The sequence below is a fragment of the Macaca mulatta genome, chromosome 15 (assembly GCF_049350105.2).
Source record: "Macaca mulatta isolate MMU2019108-1 chromosome 15, T2T-MMU8v2.0, whole genome shotgun sequence".
In the NCBI taxonomy this organism is placed as follows: Eukaryota; Metazoa; Chordata; class Mammalia; order Primates; family Cercopithecidae; genus Macaca; species Macaca mulatta.
This window is the reverse complement of record NC_133420.1, coordinates 669798-696061: the sequence shown is the minus strand read 5'-3', so window position 1 is coordinate 696061 and position 26264 is coordinate 669798. Positions and strand designations below refer to the sequence as shown.

Here is a 26264-nt window from a genome sequence, read left to right as displayed (position 1 = left end):
GGGTCACGCGGGAGCATCAGCACACCCGTGGCCATCCTCTTTAAGACGGAAAGGGCTGCTGGGGTGCCCCGCAATATCTGCACACCCGCGGCCATTGTGGCTGTCCCCCTTTCTGCTCAGTCACCTCTGTGTTCCCGCATTCAGGCTTTGGGACACTCATGAACAGCTCATCCCCTGGGCTGGTGAGGAAGGAGTGGGAGGTTGTTCTGAGGCTCTGTCACTGTCTGCCCTGTCATGAGCTGGGCAAGGCAGTGGCAGTGACCCTGGAGGAGTCTGGTCAGTGAGGGCTCCGGCAGGAAGTGCTGAGGCTTGAGGTGACTCTGCCAGTCGTAACCAAATGTCTTCCCTCTTATTTCCATGATTCCTTCTAGTTCTGCACCTTGCACTGCAGAGTCTCTGTGTATCTATAAATACACATGAGTTACGATACAGGTGTCTCTTTCCCCTCTGTCTGCGGCTGGGCCCAGGGAGTGAAGTGCAAGACCCCCTTACTGCTGGATGCCCACCAGCACGAGGCACTGCCTGCCCTGCTGACGAATGCCTACAGCGAGTCCTGGAAGCCGCCTCCTGAGCACCTGGCCTGTTGACGGTGTATACGGGAGACAACGGAGCTCCCCTTGCCCCACCCTGAGCAGAGACTGGGGAGGCGGCGGCAGCACTGCCCCCATGGTGCATCCTTGGTGCATGGAGGAAAGTCTGTTCATGCTTAAAACACAGCCCATCCTCTCAAAAGCAGGATGACAACCCCATTTACTTCTGGAATCTTAAAAACGGGCCCGTCTCTTTGAGAGAAGAACATGGCATGTATGTGTGTACCTCCTTTGTTTTTTTTTTTTTGAGACAGTTTCCCTCTGTCACCCAGGCTGGAGTGCGGTGGTGAGATCTCAGCTCACTGCAAGCTCTGGCTCCCGGGTTCATGCAATTCTCCACCCTCAGCCTCCCAAGTAGCTGGGACTACAGGCACCCGCCACCACGCCTGGCTAATTGTTTGTATTTTTAGTAGAGACGGGGTTTCACCGTGTTAGCCAGGATGGTCTCGGTTTCCTGACCTCGTGATCTGCCAACCTCGGCCTCCCAAAGTGCTGGGATTATAGGTGTGAGCCACCACGCCGGGCCGTATGTGTGTACCTCTTTACAAGTCTTGCCTGACCTTCGCATTTAAAAATTACTGAAAAACTTAAGGATGTAACTGACAAGAACTTTATAGGTTTCTCCAAGTAAAAATTTGGAAAAGTTAAGTGAACCCATGATGTGTTTTATTTCTATGAGTCCCACACTTGGATTTTTAAATGTGGGCAAAACATCTGTATGTTCTTCAGCCTGATTTCCGTGGAATCGTGAATGAAACGTGCTGAAGTTGCCGTGCGGATTTTGTTATGTGGCGGTGACAAGTGGGGCTGGTCATTAAACAACTGGAGGAACCCTGTCCTTTCTGTGCTCCTGTTGGACACTAGGCACGTGCTTGGGTGTTTTCTGTGTGTGTGGACAAGATGACGACAGAATTTCCAGATTCACACGGTGGTATCTTCTCCCTTTTCTGTTAAAACGTGTCTTCTGCTGCTTCTACATAGACCAAGTGTTTCTTTCTCTCGCCTGTCTACATAAACGCTGTTTAACAAAAACCGTATTGTAGACATGTGAAGCTGAATTCCACATGATCAAGCAGATAGAGATGACTGAGTATACTGTTTTGTGGAAGGAAGGTTTAAAATGATTTTTAGCTTTTTCCCTGAAATAGGGAATACTTTTAACTTTTTCCCTGAGATAGGGAATAATGAAATGGGAAAATAATTAAATTTTCCCATGTAATTGTTAGATTATATTTAATTATTAGATTATTCATGTATTGCAAGGGAAAAAGGAACTAGATCACCCCATGTACCCAAATGAAAATTTAAAGGGTATGGGCGAGTTCATTTGAACTCCTTTAATTTGTTTTTGTTTGTTTGTTTTTGACAGTCTCACTCTGTTTCTCAGGCTGGGTGCAGTAGTGCAATGACAGCTCACTGCAACCCCAACGTTCTAGGCTCAAGTGATTCTCCTGCGTCAGCCTCCCCAACTGCTGGGATTTACAGGCGTTAACCACCACACACAGCTTATCACCTCTTGGAGACCAGCTTTGAGTTTGGGCATTCACTGAACTATATTTTAGTTAATTCTCAAAGTTTGTCACTGTTTATCTTTAATTTGCTAAAAATCTACATGTATTGTAAAATGCGTTACATTTCCTTAGCATTCACGGATTCCCTGTTAGTGGGGCAGAGACACAGAAGGGCAGAAGGCGTTCGGACATCATCAGGGTTGCAGTTGAGTCCTTGCCCCGAACACACTGGAGCTCTGGGCTCTGTGGTCCCACGGGGGTCCTCTGTCCACTGAGGGGGACGGGTTACCTGGAAGGTCCCTCCAGCCTCTGCAATTTTGCCCTTTTCAGGTTAACATCTCATCATTGTCCTGGACAGCACTGCCTTTCGTTCACTGATCCACGAGTGAACAGCTGGTCAGTGGCCAGTGCTGCTTCCTTCAGCTGGGAGGTGGTGATGTGATAACACTTCCGTGGAATTTGGTTCTTGGTGTATTAAGGGTTCAGTTGTATGTTTATTTTTAATCTGCACCTCTGAATTGGTCTTTTGATTGCAAAGAGATTGCTTACTGGATTTGTTTCTGAATATTTGGTGGATAACAGGAGAACCTTGCTTATCTGTGTGTTCATTTAGTGTGTTTTTGCCAGGCATTTATATGGTTGTGTTAGCCCTCAGCCCACTTTCTGTGTGTGGTGGAGTCATTGAAATCATTTATGTGAAGTCTCTCCTCTTTTAAGGCCAGAGGACGTGGGGTGGTGTTTCCCTAAACTAGGGGGAAATGGCATTGTTCTGCCCTCCTCCCTGGGAATGCTGGTGTTTCCAGGTCTCTGAACTTGGCTCCCACACTGGGAGAGTAGCTGTGGCTTCTGGAGCCCGTTTTGTGCGGGACTGACTCCTTCACTTGCTTTATTCCCCACTGTCTTTGCTGCTTGATGACGCAGGGATGAGGGAGTTGGGCCCAGGGGCCTTGCCTGTGCCTGAAGGGCCCGATGCAGAAAACTCCTCATGGGAAGGATGTTCCTTGAGGGCAGCTTTTGGAGTCTTTTCCTACTTTTAACTGAGAAGCAGCTATTCACATGGTTCTATTCTGCTGGTGTGTTTCAAAATAACTGGTGTAGTTGTGAAGATGTCCGAGACACCCATGATCCACTCCGGGCCAGTGCAGGACATTGAGCTCAGAATCCTTCAGACCATTCAGATGCCAAAGATTCTTGCTTGGTTATTCTCAAACTTATGAGAATCTAAAACGCGAGCCACGGTATGGATTTTCTCTTGAGCCCCCATGACTTTGCCTTGTATTTTGGGCATGAATGACTTCATCAAGGGGAAAGAATTTGAGGAAGGAGCCTCTGAGGCTAGGAGGGGGTGGGAAGGGGCGGGGGGAAGAGGAGGGAAAAGGAGCTATAGAGGGAGGAGCCAGGCTGGGGCTGGGGCGTCTCCCCATGATGCTCCCACACGCCTGGCGCGAGGCCCCAGAGACTGACTGATTTTCCCACAGACAATGTGTATGATTGCATGTCTGTTTTGTGGGCTGGCCATTTGGATTGAGGGAATGTCTGTGTTGTGATTCCTTATTGATTCGAAGGTTGGAAAGGTTTGTGCTCAATACAGGGGTCTCTTGGTGCGATGGGAAAATGTGATCGCAGCCGCCTTCGGGGTGGGGAGAGCCCTCGAGGCCCTCAGTGGTGGCCGGCGTCAGCCTTCGCTTCCCTGGGTGAGCTGCCCTCAGGGTGGGAAGGGAGGTCCTCGGTGGTGGCCGCTGTTGGCCTTCGCCTCCCTGGGTGAGGGCTGCTCCATCCCCGGCTCTCCGACTCCTTGCCTGGCACCTTCCTCGTTGGAGGCCGTGATCCATCAACTTTGTCCACGCGTGTCCTGCAGACTAATGCTGACTGGAGGTTCAGGAGTGGTCAGAAGAGGCCAGAGGAGGCCCTCGTGATGCGAAGCTAAACGTTTAATGATGGCGCTGTTGAGTGCATGAGCCGCATCAGCCCAAGAGTCTGGGTAAGAGGGAACCCCGCGGGGTGGAGGGAAGACTGGACAGATGGGTGCTTTCCTCGGCCCCTGGGAGCACGGCCAGGTCCACGCTCAGACCTCCTGGTTTCTCCCATATTTCCATCAATAGCAAGGGAAGGACTCGGGGCAGAAGTAGTTCAAGGGCCTCTAAAGACTTATGTAATTGTTAATAGGCCTACTTTTATGCTTTCTTATGTATTAAGAGCAAATCATGATACAAACTCATTTCTGTTTGAAGAAATCTTTACTGCTCTCATTTTTGTGGCAAGCAACATTGATTCTTTGCTTAGTGAGCGTTAGTGCCCTCCTGCCCAGTGCTGCTGCCTGGCGTGTCCTCGCACACACCTCTGTCCATTGGTCTCCGTTCACCTTTCCGCCTAGAATTGTAGGAGGGGCGCTGGGATCTTAGGGCTAGAAAGAAATTCTGAAGACCACTTTTAGGGGCGGCTTTTAGTCAGGGCTTCCAGAGAGACAGCCAGCCGGGTGTGCGTGTGTCTCCAGGGCGAGGCTTGCTGCAGGGGCTACAGAGTCCAAGAAGCCCCAGGACCCACAGGCTGCAAGCTAGAGTCCTGGGAGGGTGTGGCTTGAAGACTTGAGAAGCGGAGGGTGCGGATCCCACCGTGGTCTGAGGAGCTGAGACCCAGAAGCACGGGCTGCAGAAGACAGATGTCACTGGCCCATCAGCCAGACAGGTGGAGTGAACCCAGTTTTCCCCGCCTTGCTGTTTTACTCGGGCCCTGGGTGGATAGGGTGGTGCCCCCCACGCCGGCGAGGATGGGTCTCCACTCAGTCCAGAGGCAAACATGCATCTCACACAGAAATAATGCAGAACCAGCCATCTGGGCACCCCGGGCACGCTCAGGTTGATGCACAAAACCAACGCCGCGCGTGGCCCTGACATCTGTGTGTTCGCATCACTCCACACACATTGCTCAGTCATCGCCTCGGTGAGTTTGTAAGCTCGTTGTGTGGTTCTGGGGCTTTTCGTCCTTGGTGATGACAGGCTCCCCACTGCCCCAGCTCAAGTATGGAAGGTGATGGCACCAACGGCTCCTTGTTTCTCAGACACTTGAGTGGGTGCTCTGTGCAGCCAGTTTCACCTGCAGCAGCATCTGTTCCCTATGCCGATTCCATTCGGAGTATGTGCCTCCCTTCTGTTGAGGGTGCAGCCTTCTTTCAGGGAAGAACTGTGTCCTGTTCGCCTATATCGCCTGTGGTGTATCTCATGGCTGAATAAGTAGCTATAGGATACCTCGGTGGCTGAATGATAGGTTCATTGGAAGGAAAACTTTATATATTTTTTTCTTTTTGGGATGGAGTTTCACACTCAACGCCCAGGCTGACGTGCAATGGCACGATCTTGGCTCATTGCAAACTCTCCCTCCCGGGTTCAAGTGATTCTCCTCCCTCAGCCTCCCAAGTAACTGGGGCTACAGGCTTCCGCCACCATGCCTGGCTAATTTTCGTATTTTCGTTAGAGAAGGGGTTTCACCATGTTGGCCAGGCTGGTCTTAAACTCTTGACCTCAGGTGATGCGCCCACCTCGGCCACCCAAAGTGCTGGGATTACGGCCATGAGCCTCTGCACCCAGGAACTTAATACCGTTTTTTTTTTTTCCTTTAAATCGTAATGGGCTTGTTAAATGCTTACTTTTTTTTTTTTAATTTATTATTATTATACTTTAAGTTCTAGGGTACATGTGCATAACGTGCAGGTTTGTTACATATGTATACTTGTGCCTTGTTGGTGTGCTGCACCCATCAACTCGTCAGCACCCATCAACTCGCCATTTACATCGGGTATAACTCCCAATGCAATCCCTCCCCCCTCCCCCCTCCCCATGATAGGCCCCGGTGTGCGATGTTCCCCTTCCCGAGTCCAAGTGATCTCATTGTTCAGTTCCCACCTATGAGTGAGAACATGTGGTGTTTGGTTTTCTCTTCTTGTGATAGTTTGCTAAGAAGGATGGTTTCCAGCTGCATCCATGTCCCTACAAAGGACACAAACTCATCCTTTTTGATGGCTGCATAGTATTCCATGGTGTATATGTGCCACATTTTCTTAATCCAGTCTGTCACTGATGGACATTTGGGTTGATTCCAAGTCTTTGCTATTGTGAATAGTGCCGCAATAAACATACGTGTGCATGTGTCTTTATAGCAGCATAATTTATAATCCTTTGGGTATATACCCAGTAATGGGATGGCTGGGTCATATGGTACATCTAGTTCTAGATCCTTGAGGAATCGCCATACTGTTTTCCATAATGGTTGAACTGGTTTACAATCCCACCAACAGTATAAAAGTGTTCCTATTTCTCCACATCCTCTCCAGCACCTGTTGTTTCCTGACTTTTTAATGATCGCCATTCTAACTGGTGTGAGATGGTATCTCATTGTGGTTTTGATTTGCATTTCTCTGATGGCCAGTGATGATGAGCATTTTTTCATGTGTCTGTTGGCTGTATGAATGTCTTCTTTTGAGAAATGTCTGTTCATATCCTTTGCCCACTTTTTGATGGGGTTGTTTGTTTTTTTCTTGTAAATTTGTTTGAGTTCTTTGTAGGTTCTGGATATTAGCCCTTTGTCAGATGAGTAGATTGCAAAAATTTTCTCCCATTCTGTAGGTTGCCTGTTCACTCTGATGGTAGTTTCTTTTGCTGTGCAGAAGCTCTTTAGTTTAATGAGATCCCGTTTGTCAATTTTGGCTTTTGCTGCCGTTGCTTTTGGTGTTTTAGACATGAAATCTTTGCCCATGCCTATGTCCTGAATGGTACTACCTAGGTTTTCCTCTAGGATTTTTATGGTACTAGGTCTAACATTTAAGTCTCTAATCCATCTTGAATTAATTTTCGTATGAAAAAACTGCTTTAAAGTTCATATGGAACCAAAAAAGAGCCCGCATCTCCAAGACAATCCTAAGTCAAAAGAACAAAGCTGGAGGCATCACGCTACCTGACTTCAAACTATACTACAAGGCTACAGTAACCAAAACAGCATGGTACTGGTACCAAAACAGAGATATAGACCAATGGAACAGAACAGAGTCCTCAGAAATAATACCACACATCTACAGCCATCTGATCTTTGACAAACCTGAGAGAAACAAGAAATGGGGAAAGGATTCCCTATTTAATAAATGGTGCTGGGAAAATTGGGTAGCCATAAGTAGAAAGCTGAAACTGGATCCTTTCCTTACTCCTTATACGAAAATTAAATGCTTACGTTAATGTTTATTTTTAAAAATGTTATCTGTGACCTTTCAGCTTTTCATAGCACTTCTCGTGTGAATATTTTAAAAAGGCCCTTTAGTCGTGGGGGAGAAGGAGGTTATCCCTTTCAGCAGAGGGAGATGGAAGAACAGGCCCTGGTGGGTCTGAGCACAGGCAGTCACCCCAGCCTTGGTGCTTGCTTAGGTCTGTTCTCCGTTCACCGTAGCCGCATCCACTCTCATTGTCAGCTTAAAAATAAGCTTTTTCCTCTTTCTAATCGGAACAGTTAGTTTGTTAACCGTCACATTAAGGTATCGAGAATGATGGCTTTCAGGCCTCAGATATGACACAAGTAATAAATGCAGCTGACCCTGAACAACATGGGTTTTGAGCTTCGAAGGATCACTTATGTTAATTTTTTTTCCAACCAAACCCTTACTGAAAAAACCTGGCTTTGTGGAGGGCCGACGTTTCCTACATGTGCTTCCATAGGGTGGCCGTGGGGTCCTGTGGATACGTAGATTTGGGTAAACTCGGGGCGTGTTCTGGAATCCATGTCCCTGTGTATACAGAGGGACAACTGCAGCTTTTTAGAAGTTTGTGTCCTGCCTTGTCCTAAAAAGGTTCCAAGGTGGATGCAAAATTATTTCATTCCTTTGGTTTTCTTGGTGGGATATTGATGTTTATTCTTCAGTGTCTAATATCCTGAGTGAACAGAGTTACCGCTTCAGGAACAAAGCCAGTCTGGAAACACATATTGAGATATCCACCTTTTCTTCATGGTTTCACAAAAGGCCATGATCATATTTTATTCAGTTGAACTGTAGGAAACTGCCAATATTTGCTGTTTTTGGCCTACAAAATGGCAAGTTCGTACGATATTAAAAACAAAGGCTTCCTGGATGGGGAAAATAGGAATCGGTAAGAACCTGAAGTTCTCTGTCATGGCCTCTGAGTCACAGGTAAATAAACCTGCGTGAGGGGGAGTTGACTGTACAGTATTTTCCTTCTGTTTTGATACTGTCAGAAAACGGTCAGTTCCAATGTGTTGGGTCCCTTTGCCTCAGCTTTGCTGCAGAAGGGACTTGCCATTATACCTCTTGTTCCCAGTGCCCAGGAGGCTGATGCCACATAGAAGACCTGCAGGTCGGTGGATGTGAAACAGGCATCGGACACGCTGTGCACCTTGGGACGCATCTGAGAAGTGTGTGCTTGCAGCAGATCTGAGGTGAGGGCGTGTTCCATCTCCTCTCCCTTCTCTGGCTTTGCAGGCCTTTGAAGTTGGTCCTGGAAAGTGAAATTAGTTAATGCTGATTTAAGCTCCAGGTCAAAGCCTGGGGGCCGAAGAGACCCGCCCTTCACGAGGGGTGTGAAACATTGGGCCCTCCCATCAGGAGGCAGCAGGCACTCGAGAAAGCCCCACATGCCCTCCAGTTCCCTTATGTTGAAATTTTTTGTACTCGGCCATGCCGGGTCATTTTGGGAGGTGAGTAGGGGATTCACATGGGGGTGTGCAGTATTCTTAGGTGTCAGGTGCGAGAGTTGAATTTGCAGAAGCTGTGCAGATAGGAAAGGGCCTGGCAGGGAGTGCTGTTTACACGGAGCCGATTTAACGCGAGGTCTGTGCTCTACCTGGGTCCGTGTCTGACTGCTGTCTCCCAGTCTGCAACAGGACGTTGACGTGACTTGGCGCCATCGTCCCACTCTGTGTAGATGTCTGAGGATCTGTGCGCAGCTGCTCTGTGAGAATGCGTTGTGATAATGAACTGAGAAACAGTGAACAAACCCTGAATTGGTTAGCACTGGTTCCACGGCCACTTCTGCTGTGGTTGGAGTCATTCATAATAAAGTGTGCTGGACTGCTATGCAGAGCTCTGAATTTCAGAGGCCCTTTAACTTGGCAGCTAACCAGTCGCTTCCTTCAGAAGACATTTGAGTCCCCTTTACCTACCAGGGTGACCCTGGGAGTTTGAAGATGAGTGAGACAAGCCCTCTGTGTCTTGTGGATTTTACTGTCCAGAGGGGAGACAGATGTGGATGGTGAAGGAGGCCCTATCAGAGGTCAGTGCACGTCAGTTTTGTTTCTTCAGCACTTGCTGTGTTCAGGCGGTGCCCCGGGCCATGTGCAGAGCATCTGGGGACCCTGCCCATGGCATCCCAGGCACAGCTAGCATCTGCGCCATCTTCATACTTGGCCTGAGTTTTGGGGAAGTACCGAGGATGGCTTCTGCCTTTGCTGGAGAGAGTTGGAAGTCAGGGCAGCCCTCCACAAGGAGATGATCGCCAGCTGATTCCTCAAGAAAGAGAGGTGGTCCCCACATGGGTAGAGCAGGGCAGCATGTACAGACCTGGGTGTGGGTCTGGGGCATGTGCATCTGAGTGGGTTCTGCTGGGAGACAGCAGGGGTGAGGTGTGAAGGCAGTTGGAATTTACAGGATAAATTATCACTAAGGCGATGCCTGGAAAACATAAAATGGGGACTCTCTGGGGGTAAACGTGGACTTAGGGTGACCCTGGGCGTGGGTGTTTTCAGGCTCTGAAGGCAGAGATTTAGGAAATTGGGGCAGAGCTGAGCCCCAGACGAGGATGAAGACCACCCTTGGGATGTTGAATGAGACAGGGGTGGAAACCCAGTGAATGTCATGGGGGGTCAGTCCAGCAGGCAGGCAGCAGAGGAGACCGGTGTCCTCAAAGGCCCCTTGGGCCTACCTCTCAAAGTGCTGGGATGACAGGCATGAGCCACTGCTCCCTGCTGATACTTTTAAAATTTCTAAGCTACTCTCTCTCATACCCACTCCCGTATTTTTTTTAAAAAACCAGGTTTATGGCTATATTTTTTCCAAGGGAACCAAACAGTTACCTGTTTGAAGTACAAATAACACCGTGTTTAAAAACCGAAAATGCCACTTTGCATAGAAGTTTCCAAATACCCAGTTGGTTTGAGCCTTGCATTGCAGTGTCACTACCTGCTCTTAAATTTCTACCCGATGTATAGATAGCGAGACAGGGACGGCTCGTACATCTTCAGGTTTCAGTTCTACTACCTTGGGCTATATTTTCATTTATTTTGGCACAACTGTGGGTGTGGCAAGCAATGCCAGGGTATTTATTTTGAAGCGTTTCCAATAACAGTTGGGAAGATTTTCACATTTTTAGAATTTTCATAGTAATAGTTATAATTGACAAAGAATTTAAAATTGTGTAGTCATTATTTTGCTTTTTTCTAGATGTGCCCCGAAACAGGGTTGCTAACTATCATTCTACATCACAGGATTAATAACAGTACCCTTTTGGAGCAGATGCCTGTAATCAAGGAATTCTGCCTAGTCAGTTCACTTTAAGCGTGTTTAAAAGGTTGTCTTTATCCTAGTTGGCACCTGTGGCTATAGTTTGTTTTCACTGCTGAAGAATATTCCACGATGGAAGCCGTAATTCATCTGTTTTTCATATCGGTGGACATTTGGATTATTTTGGGAGGGTGTGTATGTCTATTCAGCCTTCATTTTTTCAGGATTTTTTGTAGAAGATAATGTAACAGTGTAACATCCTCTGCTAGAGAGCCAACACGAACCCTGATTACAGCCACACAGACTCTCACACAGACTCTCAGGCCTTGTTACCAACACACAGAACCATTTTCTTAAGTTGAAACACAGTAGCAGAACCTGAAGCCATGTGAACGGTTCCTCCGATCTTACACTTGGAATTCACTTTTTATTACTATGTCTGCTAATTAGGAAGCATATCAATTATACAGAAATCTGAGAATGTAAAATTATACGTTTATAACAGAAAAAACCTTATTTAATAGCCCAGAACACATGGCTATGTTTTTCCCTCATGCCCCACCACTGTTTTCTTTGCTTGAAATGGGAAATGACACTTGAATGCGGTTTTCTAGCGACTGTTAGCCTGGCATAGTTCTTCAGAGACAGAGGATGTAAAGCACATGGAGAATTTCTGTTTGTGGAATGTGATTTCCCGGTCGCCTCATTCAGGCTGTCGCCGCCTTCCCCTCTGGCCGCCTGCATCGTGGGACGTCTGAGAAGGTCCCTGTTTCATCCTCTGGAAATTCTGAAAAGGAAGGAGAGGAGGGTGTGCAGGGTGTGGTGCATTTGTGTTGGTCTTCCAGCTTTTATTTGGAGTCTCCGCTACCTTGGTTCCTGCCTTTATGTCCCTAGCTCGTGGCTTCATCCTTGTGTCTAACTCACAGGCAGACAGATGGAAAGGGAAGTTGTATTCAGCCAACAGCTTGATCTTATTCTCAAGGCTTAAATCGACTGGGTATTTGGAGACTTCTGTGCAAATGGGCATTTTTGGTTTTTAAACACCGTGTCTTATTTGTACTTGAAATGGGGTAACTGGTTCTCTTGGAAAAAATATAGGCATAAAGCTGGTTCTTAAAAAAAAAAAAAAAAAAAAAAAAAAGGGAGTGGGTGTGAGAGAGCGGCTTAGAAATTACACCAGTAATGGTCGCGAGTGGTGGCTTATGCCTGTAATTCCAGCACTTTGAGAGAAGGAGGCAGGTGGATCCCCTGAGGTTAGGAGTTCGAGACCAGACTGGTGAACATGGTGAAACCCCGTCTGTACTGAAAAGATGAAAATTAGCCGGGCATGGTGGCAGGCACCTGTAATCCCAGCTACTTGGGAGGCTGAGGCAGGAGAATCACTTGTACCCGGGAGGCAGAGGTTGCAGGGAGCCAAGATCGCACCACTGCACTCCACCCTGGGCGACAGAGCAGAAACACCATCTCAAAATAGAAAAAAACCAAAAAACTAAACAAAACAAAAACCCGGTAATGAAAACCTGATTGCATCATCTGTGATGGAGATGGCGGATTATTTCATTTTTAGTGACAGGATGAATTGGATATGTTTGCAGTATTGATTTGACAAGGGAAATGGTGAGAACCAAATGTGCCGCCCAGCTTGGGCCTCGCCGTTGGCAGAAGACCGTGGCGGGCAACAGACTGGAGACTCGGAGACCGAGGGGAGAATTCTCATGCCTTGACGCTGGTGCAGTGTGTGCTTCTGGACTCCTGCTGGAGGGAGCTGCCCCTTTGCCTTGCAGGCTTTGGTGCAGTGGAGACCTTAGGACCTGCCCCTCCTGGCACACCTGTGGGTGTGGCGAGCAGTGCCAGGGCTGAAGCACAGGTGCTGAGCCCGGAACGTGGGACGGGAGAGGCTGCACACGCCGGCAGGAGTCTTCTCCAGCAACCGGGGGTTTCCGCAAGGGGGCGGGGCGTTGGTTTTCCTCCTTGAATTTGGGTGGAGAGGGTGTCCTGGGGTGCTGTCTGCACTTGTGTTGCTCTGAGGTCAAGTTGTGGCCCCGAGTCCCTGTCCCTCTGCAAAGTGAGGGTTTGCCCATTTTCAGGTCAGATTTCCCTTGGGTCCGGGTCTCTAGGAGTGGGGCGCATTCCAAGGGGGCGTGAGCACGGTGGACGCCCGTGGGCCTCTTCCTCTCCCCTCAGCTCCTGGGCTGTGTGTGAAGAGCTGCCCAGCGGAATCACCCTCCTGCCTGGTGTTTCATTCACCAGAAATCGTTCTCACTGTGGACTCTTGAGTCAAATGTAATCCAGGAATGGAACGTGCTGTTGCTGGATGCCACACACAGCATCAGGAGCTTAGTTGGGGATTATATGATCTCACCCCACACCTTAAAAGTAAAGACTGTAGTTGTCAGGCGTCTGAGCCCAAGCCAAGCCATCGCGTCCCCTGTGACTTGCACGTATATACGCCCAGATGGCCTGAAGTAACTGAAGAATCACAAAAGTGCAAATGCCCTGCCTGGACTTAACTGATAACATTCTACCAGAAATAAGTGAAAATGGCCAGTCCTTGCCTTAAGCGATGATTTTTGTGTGTGTGTGTGAAATTCTTTTTCCAGGCTCATCCTGGCTCAAAAAGCTCCCCCACTGAGCACCTTGTGACCCCCACTCCTGCCCGCCAGAGAACAACCCCCATTTGACTGTAATATTCCTTTACCTAACCAAATCCTATAAAACGGCCCCACACTTAGCTCCCTTCGCTGACTCTTTGGACTCAGCCCGCCTGCACCCAGGTTAAATAAACAGCCATGTTGCGCTCACAAACCCTGTTTGGTGGTCTCTTCACATGGATGTGCATGACAATAGTTAAGGGGATATTGAAGTCTTTGGCAGCTCCAAGAGCCTTTTCAGTTTGTGTCGGGCCATTGTAGGCAGAAGGAAATACTTGCTTAGAGACTCTTACAGAAATGTTCGGTGCAGTGCCATTAACTCATGGAATAAATGTGTAACTTTCCATGGCAGACCTCTGGAAAGAGATGCTCTTTGAGTGCACCCTGGCCTGCTCGCTACAAGAATCGGCCGTGTCACCCCGCTTTCCGTGGGCCTGCAGGTGTGCGTGGTCCATTGCCCTGCACTGTGGCCATGGAAGGGAAGATGATCTGGAATGCTGGCGACAGTTATCGGTGCGTGTTGATGTGTGCTGCTTTCTACAGGGGAGAACATTTCTGTTTAATAAACATCTCATCTCGATGATGACTGCAAGATATTTGAGTCTCATTCAATAGTGTTTCTGGGTTCCTTCTGTTTTTATCTGCTTTCTAGCACTAGGCAAGTGAAGACATGGAAAGTAAAAACCCATCGAACTTGTAGAGACATGGTGTTGTGGAGGAGCAGACTGTAGCCTCTGGCTCTGTTTAAAGATTGTAGTAAACCTCTTACCTGGCACGGTCAGGGTGTAAATTATCTTGTTTAATCGGAATGTGTATGAGTCAAAGCTGGCGCCTGCATTGTGGATGAAATACCAGATTTTAAGGGAACATGTCAATGTGCTGTAAGATACCAACAAAGTTCCTCACTGAGGTTCTGCGCGGGTTCGGAGCAGCTGGGCCTTAGGTCACCAGGGTCGTCTCTGGGAGCAGATGCTCAGTGTGGGCATTAGTCACTTAGCCTTTCCAGAGCCGAGGAGCAGCTCTCTGTGGTGGTTTTTGGAACCTGTATTTTGAGTCAGTTTGTCCCACTTGACTCGAAGTTGCCGCGCGATTTCAGACCTTTGCCTCCACCGTGCGCTCGTTTTCTTGTCCCCTGATAACTGCCTCGGTTGCCCCGGCCTGACATTTGAGCCTCGTCGTTCATGGACACAGGTTCCGTGGTGGGGCAAATGCCGCGACTCCGGCTTGCACAGTTCTGTGACTCTCACCATGGCTTATCACATCACTCCCGGGATCTCCCGTTTAGAGGAAGAGTGTCCCTTTCCTGCAGGCCCTGTGTGGTGTGGAAACCACCCCTACCTACCTTTCTCCTGTTTGAACTGTACCGTGAAGCTATTTCTGTTCTAGTCAACCGTCAGAATTTAAGGAACAGTGATTTATGTAACTTATCACACGCTTCTGAGCAATTCTTTATGAATTTCATTCTGTTGTGAAATTATTGCAGTTTTCATGGCTATGCTGGTCTCATGTTGTGGCCCTTGAAATGAATTCCCTTCCCCATTGTGTGTTAAGGTTGTGCCTGGGAGCTGTTGAGGCCTCACCTCTGCTTAGGGCAGTGGCTTTGCTCTCCTGACAACAGGAAGAATCTTATTTAGAGCACTTCTAATGTAGTTTTTGCTTCCAGACAGAGTTACTTTTTTTCACAGAGACAGCCACTAAAGTCATAAATTATGCTGAGGATGCACACACACGGGTCAGCTGACAGAGTGGAGTCTAGAACAGATCCAAAGATGCAAAAGCAGTTCAGTGGAATTTGAGTCTTTTCAACAAATGGTGCTGGAATTATGGGACAGCCATATGCAAAAGAGTGAAAACAGGGAGAAATTTCTGTATGAAAATTAAGGTGGATCATAGCCCTGAATGTAAAATACCAAACTACAAAACCTGCAGAACAAAGGGAAATTGTGGAGACCTAGGGTGAGAGCTCTTAGCCATACCATGATCCATAATCAAGGAAGAAAACAAGTAGGTAAGACTCATCAAAATTAAACTTCTAATATAAAAGACACCCCTAGGGAATTGAAGAGACACATTTTCGATAGATGGGGAGAAGATGTCTACGAACCATGCAGCCGGCAAAGGACTCGTATCCAGAATGCACAGGACTCCCACGGCTCATGACAGAGAACAAACCACCTGACTTAAAAGCGGAAGAGACCTGAACAGATGCTTCGCTGAGAAGGACGGGAGGATGGCCCGAAAGCATCTGAAATGACCTTCAGCGTGACTGGTTGCACCCAGATGTGCACCGAAGCCGCAGTGAATTTGTTCACACCCCTGCTGGAGCGCCTGACTAAGGTCTTCCGACAGCCCCAGGTGCTGGTGAGGACCGGCAGTCGGGACTCCTGTGCGATGCTGGGGTTCAGCACGGTGCAGACAGCTTGGCGGTTTCTTACAAAACTGAACTCACACAAACGTGGGTCCCAGTGACCCCAATCCTGGGTATTTACCCTAGAGAAACAGAATCTGATGTTTAAGAAAAACTGTGCCCAGATGTTAATAGCGCTGTCTATAGTTGTCCAAAACAGGTTACAATGTGCCACAGCCATATGTGGAATAATAAATACCCAGCAGCCCCGAGGCCTGGCTGTTGATCACAGGACACCCTGGGTGCACCTCCAAGCACGATGCCCAGGAAATTGTGATTTTGCGAGTGTTTTGCCACAACGCTCGCAAAAGATAGACCCGAGTCATGGGAGGACACGGAGAGGGTGGTTGCTGAGAATGGGAGGGTATGCTTATGAGGCCCCGTGAGTGGGTTTGGGGCTGTTGGACTGTTCTGCTTGTGTGATGATGATTATGGGAATATTTGTGCCGAAATTCACAGAACTGAACACTGTCCACTTTACAGTAATTTTTAAAAAGTGGTAATATGCTCATTTTCGGTACTGTTTTTAATGGAAGATGGAGTTTGCAGATGATTTGTCAGGGCAAGCCTGTCTCAAGAGTTTGTAGACGATTCGTTAGGGGCCTATCTCAGGGCCCTTGGGTTGGGTTGGGTTGGGTTGGGTTGGGTTGGGTTGGGTTGGGTTGAGTTGGAAAAGCCTTCTCTGTTGTGGGCAGTAGTACGGGGCGTGGAAAGGATATTGCCAAGGAAACATGTAGAATCCTTTGAGGAAACGTGTATTTCTAACTTGCCATAAGATAGAATTGGAAATTGTAATGGTTTTGTTTTCTAGAGTCTTGGTAGAATAGGGAAGACAGTGTAATAAAAGCTAATTTTGAAATGAAGAATTTTAAAGATTTTCAACAGCAATTGCTCTAGGAAGTCACCCTGGAAATGTTTTTAAAGATGTTCAATAGCAATAGCTCTTGGAAGAGTCACCCTGGAGTTGCTTCTTGAGCATTGGTTTCCTGGCTGTATCTTCCAACTTTCATTTTTAAGTTTTGCTGTGAGTTGGGGATGTGTGGGAATAGCCATCCCAGCCCTGCAGGGGGGTGCATGTGCCCCGAGGCCTGAGGCACTGTTTCAACCTAGCTTGCAACATGGGGACTCTTGTCAGTGGCTGGAGTAAGAGTACCAGCCTGGCAGGCTGGGGGGAGCCCCAGGGTGGTCTGGGCACTGTCCTCCCTGCCTGCAGGATGGCAGCTGGAGGAGCTCGAAGGCTGCCTGCCTCGTGGCTGTCAGCGCAGCAGCCCCTCCTGGCCCTGGAGCAATCTTTGGGTCCATGAGTCTCTGCACCAGGACTTGCCTCCTGGGACCTCCGCCACTGTCCTGAGGGCCCTGGTGCCACTTTCCCGGTGGGACCCAAGCCTCAGGCAGCTGCGACCCCAGATTCGGTTGCTTTCCCTGCCGTCTCATTGCAGCACGAGTGCTCATCTCACTCAATGTAGAACCTCAGGTTCCTTCAAGATCCCCAGAGATGGAATCTCCCAATTTAACAAGATAGTTGGTGACAAGATTTGAGCGGCACTGATTTAACTCAGCTTCCAGAGTTTAAGTTCCCAAGACACAGTCCTGCTCCTTCCCTGGCCTCATCCTGTGTGGCTGGTGTGGATGCGGGGTTTCCGGAGGGTGGGGCTGTGGCAGGTCAGCAGCCAGGGGGATGGCTCATTATTGATCGCTCAATGCCTTGAGGATAACTAGGATTAATGACCTTTATAGGGCTGTAGGTTTGGAGTATATATATATGTGTGTGTATATATATACATATTTAAACGAGGTGGACACGGTTATCACTGCATTTTTCTGACATGAAACTTGGAGAGCAGAGGGTTTAGGAAACTCCTGAAGCCGCACTGTCAGCGGGACTCGGGCGGTCTGGCCTTAGACCCTGCACTGTTTGCCCCTCACCACGCTGTCAGCAGATCCGGGTGGTCTGGCCTTAGAACTCACGCTGGTCGCCCCTCCCTGCCACGTTGTGGGGTTTTTCCTGCTTCTGGGCAGCATTTGATAGCTTGTGAAACAAGACCAAGACTTACTATGAGTGGATTTGCCATTATCTGAGATCCAGAACGTTTCCTGGACCTGGCGTTGCCGATGTCACGTAAGGGAAGGTAAAAACATTTTCATTGTGGTCACTGGGGCTCCGGAAATGGTATTTTTCCCAGTGAAAGTTTACTCATAAAAATCTATTAACTCAATACTATGTGAACAGGAAGAAATGTGTTGGGCTCTAGTTAAATGTCTCAGAGCCACAGAAGTAAATGAGGGCACCTTCCGAGCACAGCCTCCCGGAAGAGACCAAGGACGTTTGTCTGGAGGGTTTGCCATGAAGCAGGACTTGGGCAGGGCTGGTCTGCCTAGGGAGGCCTCTGCCATGATGTAGGTTAGTTGAAGTAGTTGACGGGTGGTGGCTTGAGGTCGGTGGTCCCCGAGGAAGCCCCTAGCAAGGCCGGTTTCCGTGGGATGGAAAACTGCCGTTCAGTGGCTGTAATCTTGGCTTCACGGGTCTGACATACAATCCTGCCCTCGGATACTTGGATCCCAGCCAGGGCAGATGGCCCTGAAAGGACATTCGGACTGTGATGGCTGCACCCATTCTCAGCATCTGTAGGGTCTCCTATGTATGTCTGTGTTTCCATTTTCTTTTAGCACAATTTCTCCCAGTGAAGTCGTGAGAAATAGAAGGAAAGGTGGAATGAAGATGTGATTGAGAAAAGTGTGGTGTGGTCTTCGACCTTATTTTGCCTTGGTTGGTGCTCAAGAACTCCACCTGACCTCAGAGCTGAGCGTTTCTGCCAGGAAGTCCTGCCTTTTATCCTACCTCGAGGCCTGTTGAGACACTCCAAGAAGCTTCGTTAACAAATTGCCTTTTCCTTTTACAGCAGTTGGATATATTTGCAGCAAAACAAAGGAATAACCCCCCAATATGGTGATGAAATGCATTTAAGTATAGATAGCATTCAGTCTTGAAGGGCCTGAGATTTTAATCATCTTTGGGTCATGTAACAAGTGGTGTTGGTGATTAAAATCTCCTGACAGCTTTGTTCTGCCACGTTCCTCAGTTTTGAATGATGATCTTCCTGGTGTTGTACCTTGGGAGGGGCGTTTGTGTCAGTAGAGAGCAGAGTGGTGGTTCCCAGAGGCTGCGAAAGGACAGAGGTGAGGCCCCTGAAGGACACTGGTCTTCCTGGTTTAGGGGTTTGGGGCTCAGCCACCTTCCTGTGTCCGTGTAAATTATACCCAGGATCATTTTCACTCGCCCCACTTTAGTTGAGTATTGGAGCTTCAGGATATGTGTGCCCACGTCACCTGGGCCGTGATCCTGGAGTTGGGTGAGACTGATTCCCGGGTTTATAGAATTACTCTGGGATTATTGAAAACAGAAGCACTTAAGGCATTCATAATGCTATTTCCTGAACGTAATTTATGTTCAGTTCTTCAGAAACATTTATCTGAGGAAGCATCTATAATTTTTGTTTTCTGCCACTCAGTGCTAGAAAGAATTGTGCAACACTCAAGTGAGTGGCATTATTCCTCTCCCTCCACCATGCAAGCAAGATTAAAGGTACCTCTGGCTCCCCTCAATCTTCTCATCTGCAGGGTGCCTGGCGTGGCAGTGTGCTGCCTTCCGTCTTCTTTTTGGGGAGAATTAGTTGTGTTTGTGTGTGCTGCTCAGCTCAGCCTCGTGCAGTTGTGTGGGTGAGGAGCTTGGATGCTAGGTGACCCTCCCAGGCCTGCCTCCCACCTCCCTAGGCCTTGTTCTAAACTGACAGATAAACAGTGTGTTTTGGAAGAGGACAGCAGCAGGGCAGGAGAGAGTTTGTTCAGACTTTCTCCTTGCACTGACGTTTGAGCCTTCATCCAGCCTGGGCACTTTTACAGAGCTGCGTTTGTGTGTTGCAAACCATTCCCTCCCAGTAACCGTGCTTTCAGAGGTTTGGAAATGTGACTTAACTCATCTTCAATTTAAAGCATACTATCAAATTTTAGTGTTGAAACTGATGTATTTTATGGCCTTTATTTGATTTCTCTTGATTTTTTTTCCCATATGAGACAGGGCATCTTAAGGGAGACAGCCTGGTGTTGGCCGCCTTTCCTAAGGATGGAAGTGAATTCTGAAAGCCCTTTATGTAGGCAGCGAAGGCCTCTTTTATTTTGGCCTAGTCAGGTATATAATTCTTTTTCTCTTTGGTTTTTTTGAGACAGGCAAAAAAACCTTTTTGTTGCCCAGGCAGTGGTGTGAGCACAGCTTACTACAGCCTCAACCTCCCAGGCTCAAGTGATCTTCCTGCCTCAGTCTCCTGAGTAGCCAGGACCCACAGGCACATGTTCCATGTGTCCCCATGCCTGACTTAGTTTTGTATTTTTTGTAGAGATGGAGTTTTGCAATGTTGCCCAGGCTGGACTTGAACTCCTGGACTTAAGCAGTCCAGCTGTCTCAGCCACCCAAAGTACTGAGATCACAGGCATGAGCCACCGTGCCTGGCCAAGTGTGTTTCTAATTTCAAAATTAAGAGGACACCCATCCAGTTAATTACATCTCTATTGGAACATGCTGCTTATAGTGCATTAGGAAAAATCATCCAGAACTTGGAAAAGGAGCTGGACAGACACAGCCCTTCGAGGTTGTCCGATGAACCCCTGGGGTCTTTAACTATCTGGAGGGATGTACCATGTCAGACTCACTGTTGTCGACCGGCTGAAGCCCAGGTTTCATGAGGTTATGTGTCAGCTTGTAGTACTTTCTCTGGCAGAGATGCGAGTGACTTCTGCTCAGTGACAGGCTCATCTCAGGGACTTCATGGCCTGAGGGACGGCAGCCTGTTTGAGCTGATCGAGCAATCTCGCACTACCCTTATTTTCTGAAACGCCTATGAGTGACTTCTCACACGGTCTTTGAAGCGGCTTCATGCCCGCGCTCCTTGGTAATGATCGAATGCTTTTTTTGACCCCTCATCCCTTTCTTTGGGGTGTTCCAGTCTCAGTTCTCATGATGTGTTCTGCTTCTGCAGGAATTTCTGAAGCTGCTGACTGTAGAAAGCACTGAGGAGGCTGTGCTCCCACCCCTGTGAGCCTTCCAGGCATCATCCTCTCCCCTTGGTGAGGCAGCGTCCATGACACACCGAGGAGGCTGTGCTCCTGTCCCCCGTGAGCTTTCCAGGCATCCTCGTCTCCCCTCCAGGAGGACAGGAGGAACCTTTCAAACCCTTCTTAAACTTGTTTTCATGTCTTTGTTTTAACAGTTTTCTTTGCATCGTCTCCCTTATCCAGAAGTGAGGGTGAACGCTGAGTTATTCACGGGAGTCAAGAAACCACACGCAGCCCAAAGTGACGTTTGTTTCCCTGAAATGATTTGTGTGTGTTCACCTTAAAATGCAACTCAGTAAAACAGGTGTGTTTTGAGGAATGACTTTAAATTACGTAGGTAAAAATGTGACAGTTAAATTTCATCATCTGTGTGGGTGTCCACAACCCCCTTCTGTGATTGCGTGTGAGTTTGTGACTTGTGGTTATTTTTGAAGAAAGAAAATCTGTTGTTGAGGACTTCAGATGGTGTGCTGGGATTGTGTAGGGTGGACATCGGGGGCTTCAGTGTGTGGCTTCCTTGAAGAGGTTCAAATTAAGGCTGAGAGTCCCTACTCCAAAATGCTCCAAAACCTGAAACATTCTGAGCTTCCTCATGACACTCGAAGGAAATGCTCTTTAGAGCACTTTGGATTTCAGGCTGGGGATGGTCAACTGGAAAGTGAAATATTGCAAGACCCTTCTGGCCCCAGGAGCTTGGATAAGGACATGGAGGGGGCCTGTGCCAGGTATCCCTGGAGTGCAAGGCAGCCTGGGCTCTCTGAACTGGTTTTTTGTAGGAGCCACAGAAGGGAAAAGAGGGTCAAAGTGGCCACGCCTGGCTCCTGAGAAGGCTGGACCAGAAGGAGGTGGATGCGCGGAGGACAGCAGTTGAGTCCCCAGCGTCCGGGACTCCTGTCCCTGGTGGAGTTGAGAGCCTCCTCTAGTTGTGGCCTCTCCGCTGTCAGCAGCCACTGAGGCCTGAAGGGAGAGGGGGCTGAGGAGAGGAGGAAGGATAGGCCTGCTTCTGGAGAGGGCCAGCATCGGCCTGTGCTAGCCTCGTTTGTTACTCCTGCGTCCAGTGTGCACGGCCGTGCCTCGTGGTGTAGCGGTTCCCGGGATGCACAGCGCTCTTGTCTGCAGTAACGTCTTTGTCTCCGACCCTTGGAGGCAAGTTACCTTTTTCTCCAGTGAAAAGAGGTAGAAAATCTTACAGAAATGCATTTGCTCTAATGTCTGTTTTCCGATAAGACATGGTCGCTTAGGCTAAATCTTTGTGAGGTCAAGACAGGAGGATCACTTGAGGCCAAGGGGTTGAAGACCAGCCTGGACATCATAGCAAGACCCCATCTGTATAACAGAAGTTAGCTGAGTGTGGTGGTGCGTGCCTGTGGTCCCTGGTACTCTGGAGGCTGAGGTGGGAAGATCACTTAAGGCTACAGTGAGCTGCTATTGCTCCACTGTACTCCAATCTTGGCGACAGAGCCAAGACCCTGTCTCAGAAAGAAAAGTTAAAAAAAATCCAGAAATGTCATTTTCTTTTAAAATCATCCCAAAAGAAAAATCGTTTTTTTCTAAGAATGTAAAGGGTAACTGATACGATTCTTTCCTTGCATTGTTTCTCCTTTTCGAATATTTACAGTAGTCCGTCCACATCGTCTCTCATCTCATTACAAAGCAGCAGGTGTCTTTGAGGTTAGTGGTGTCTCTCTGTGTCGCACCTTGGAGAACAGCCAGCATGAAACCTCTTACCACGATCGTGCACATCGTTTGTAGTCCCAATTAAAATCCTCTCCAGAGACGCCTGTGCTGCTTATTATAGCAGAACTTTGGTTGTGCTGAAATGTGCATTCAGCTAATGGTTTTAAGTTCATATCTGAGATGATGCTGTATAATTCCTGAAGCATATGGGATCAGTAATGATTGAAGATAATTCTGGCTGGTGTCATTTGGAGGATATTTTTCACTTCAAGTTAAAACTTCCTTCGCGATAGTCATTTTGGGATTCATTTAACTATGTGCTTTATTTCATAGCTCAAATTTTCATTAGTCATTTCATAGCATAGGATTTTGAAAGCAGATTTGGCAAAACCTTTCTAACAAAATGTTTGCTTATGATGTCCCAAGGAACAGCACTCAGAATTGCTGGTAACTGTGGTACATTTTAAGGCTGATGATAGAAGTCACTTGAATGGTAAGGGCTGCTTTGTGAGGCAGATGGGGTTTGAATCCCGACCCTCCTGATATGCAAGCCCTGACCGTGGCCTTCTCTCCTCTCCCCTGGGAGATGGGAAGGTGCCAGCATCTACCTCACAGGCCGTCCTGAGAACCTGGGACTAAGGGCTTGTGTTCCTCTTGCAGGTGGCACAGACGTGGGGGCTTGACGATACACACACTGCAGGCTGCCAGTGTCAGGGTAATCCAGTTTTAGTCATAAAGGTGGGATTTGCTTTGCTCCCCTGCAGACCAGGTGCGGTGCTGCTGTTGTAGCAGGTGTGTGGATCCTCTTGGGTGGTCCTCAGGTGGACAAGGAGTCACCGATTCGGATTCCCAGTGTTAGATGTGAGGGGACCATGGACCTCATGTGTTCAGAGGGGAGGAGTAAAAAGCTTCCCTTGTATTTCCAGAACTGTCTATCCCAGGAATGCCAAACCACTGGCTTTCACCTGACGCTGTCGTAGGTGACACTGTCTGGAAATGAGGACTCATGTTCCGCATACTTGAGCCAGTACCCGTCTCCCTCCAGGGCCGTGGCCCAGCCCTCCTCATTTCGCTGGGTTGCCAGCCTGGGGATCTGTAAGCCCAGTGACGTCTCCGGTCTCGGCCCCCGCTCCCCCTGGGGACAGGAGGTGGCTTCAGGAGGCTGGTGATGAATGCCTGAATGAAGCCGACTTGTGAGTGCAGTTCTGTCTAAGGGCCTCCCCGCGTGTTAGATGTCAGTAAATGACACCTGTGTGTGGATCTCATGTGATGAGAGAAACAGTGGGGGAAACCAAAGCTTGTGGAGTCTACAGGTTCTGAACTTGGAGGTGTGTGCACCTGTGTACTTGGTGAGGGGTGTGACGTCCGGAATGAGTGTGCACGTGTGTCACGTTTGTGCGTGTGTGGTTGAGTGTATTTAGCAGGTGTGGGTGGAGTGAGCATGTTCATGTGTGTCGTATGTATTTGAGGGTGTGTGTGGAGTGTGTACGCGCATCATATTTGGTGAGTGTATTTGAGGGTGTGTATGGAGTACATACATGCGTTTGCGTGTATACTATTGGGTGAAGCGGTGGCATGTGTGGAGTAAGCATGCACACGTGTATGCTGTGTGTGGGGTTTCTAAGTGGTCCTCCCCTGAGCCTGCTCCTGGGCCCTGCTGTCCTGGCAGCTTTACAGTTTGGTGCGTGTTTGATTCCGGAAGATTCTGGAACCAAATTCTGAAGCTGTGATCACAAACTTGCAGCCCTGGAGGACGCTGGCCCGTGGAGCCGGCACGAGGGTCTCTGTGCTGGCCTCTCCCTGGGCTCTGTCCACAGAAGAGCATGTCCGATGATTGAGCTGTGCGGGTCTGTGGCTCCCCAGCCTCGAGTCAGCCCTCGGTTCTGTCCCACCTCTGTTTTTCTTGCTGAGGGGCTCCGGGAAGTGGTGCCTGGGATGGCGTTTTCACCCTGGGGTTGCTTCGCCAGCTGCCCAGGTGCTGGCTGCCTGAGACCTGCTGCCGTCCTGGGTGGACGGGGCTGTCGCGGGGACATCCCTGAGCACCCGCGGGAAGGCAGGTTTAGGAAGTGCCAGAGGTGAGTGGCTTCCTCTCACACTTGATTTTCTGGAAAGTTCTGGGTCTCCTGTTTTTCCCTAAGGGAAGTTAGAAACTGAGTTTCTCTTGAGGGGAACGTCTTTGCAGAGTCTGCTGTTTGAATGTTCCCCAGGTGTGGAATACTCGGGGCCATATGTGTTTGGGAACATCCGTGTCCTGAGCGAATTCAGTAAGGAATGGAGAGAGGCCTCCTATCAGCTTGGCCTCTGTTTCCAGCTTGTTGAGGGTTGACGGCTGCTGGTATCCCAGGGAGAGTTAAACACCGGGCGGTGTGGGATGGGAATGTTTGCTCTGACAAGGACAGTGGGAAAGCATCTAAACAAACGTCGCTGTTCTCCGGGCTCCTCGGGGTCGAGCTTGTTTTGTGGTGTTGAGGGAAAGCTACCCTTGTTCCTGTTCCTCACCATTTGAAAGGTGTCCAGGACACGTTCCTCTGGAGAGGTGATGTGCGTGAGTTGGGGGTCAGGTCGCAGGCTCCGAGGTTATTTGGGACCTGTCAACTGATTTCCTGAACACACAAGTGCTTGGTAAAGATGTTCCTGATTAGCTAAAACATTTCAAGAGGACGTGATAGCTGGTGGTTGTTTAAAGACTATCACAATTTTCCTGTTACTTTTTAAATGCCTGTTGAATAAGGGAGGATTCACGTATTTTTATTTTCCTGTCTGCATACTTGATATTTTGTTTTTTGTTTTTCATGTGGGTGTGCAGTTAACAGGATTTAGAAACAGTCTCAGTCCTGGGGAGACTTCAGGGCCGCCTCAGTCAGTGCTGAAGGGAGGCAGGGATTTGGGGGCTGCTACCTCCACAGGAAGGGACACCAAGGGCCAGAGGTAAGCAATCTCAGTGAGGTCACAAAGACGGGCACACCCAGCACCCTGGCCCATGTGCCTCTCCTTCACCTTTGTCTCTGCTCAAAGCTGCTCTCCTGGGTCATCACTGGTGATCTCTAGGTGCGTGCTTGCTTCTTGCAGAAGTGGTGTCTGGCTGTGGTCAGTGTGGGCCCTCAGGACTTCCCTGTTTTTGGCTCACATCAATATTGGGCAGTGGTGTATGTTTGCTTTGGAGTGGTAGATCCGGTGGATTTTGGCTTTGCCAACTCATTTAATACCTGTTCTCCTAGGTGCTGGGACCCTCTCCTAAGCCGCCTGTTCTCCTAGGTGCTGGAGCCCTATCATAAGCCGCATGTTCTCCTAGGTGTTGTGACCCTATCATTAGCTGTGTGTTCTGCTAGGCGCTGGGACCCTATCGTAAACTGCTTGTGAGAGATCTCGGAGGTGCTCCTTATGAGGATCCGCTGCCTGACCTGAGGTGGAACAGTTGCAATTCAAAACCACCCCCCAGAAAAATTGTCTTCCATGAAACCCATCCCTGGTGCCAAAAAGGCTGGGGGACAGCTGGCCTAACGCGGGCTAAGATGTCAGTAGATTTTTGGACTTGGGCCTCAGTTGAAGAGGATTAGATTTTGAAAGGTGGGGTTTGAAGGCTTCTAAAGGGCAGGTTTTCATCTCCAGTGGGGCCTGGCCAGAACTGGGTAGAACTGACCCAGAAGCTGACAACTAGTCAGGCTGGCTCACTGCCTGTGTCCTGTGTGTGCAGCCTTGCTGTTTATTCAATTGTCTGGTGGTGGTGTGGATTCCATCCACAGCCTCAGAGTAGTGGAACCCATTACTTCAAGGCTGACCTTATTTAACTTTATCAAAAAGACATGAAAATCATTTAGTATAAATCTTCCA

The 26264-nt window shown here is 48.7% G+C and overlaps 1 long non-coding RNA gene across 2 annotated transcripts in view; it reads left to right on the top strand.

The window, feature by feature from the left end:
• Nucleotides 1-26264, top strand: part of LOC144334893 (uncharacterized) — a 116519-nt gene that overhangs the window by 17869 nt on the left and 72386 nt on the right. The window contains exons 3-4 of one of the 2 annotated variants that reach the window (XR_013405146.1): nucleotides 8416-8533; nucleotides 13596-13756. The exons of the other annotated variant lie outside the window; for it this stretch is intronic. This is a non-coding gene — a long non-coding RNA (uncharacterized LOC144334893). The remainder of the gene's footprint in view (nucleotides 1-8415; nucleotides 8534-13595; nucleotides 13757-26264) is intronic. 2 annotated transcript variants of the gene reach the window in all.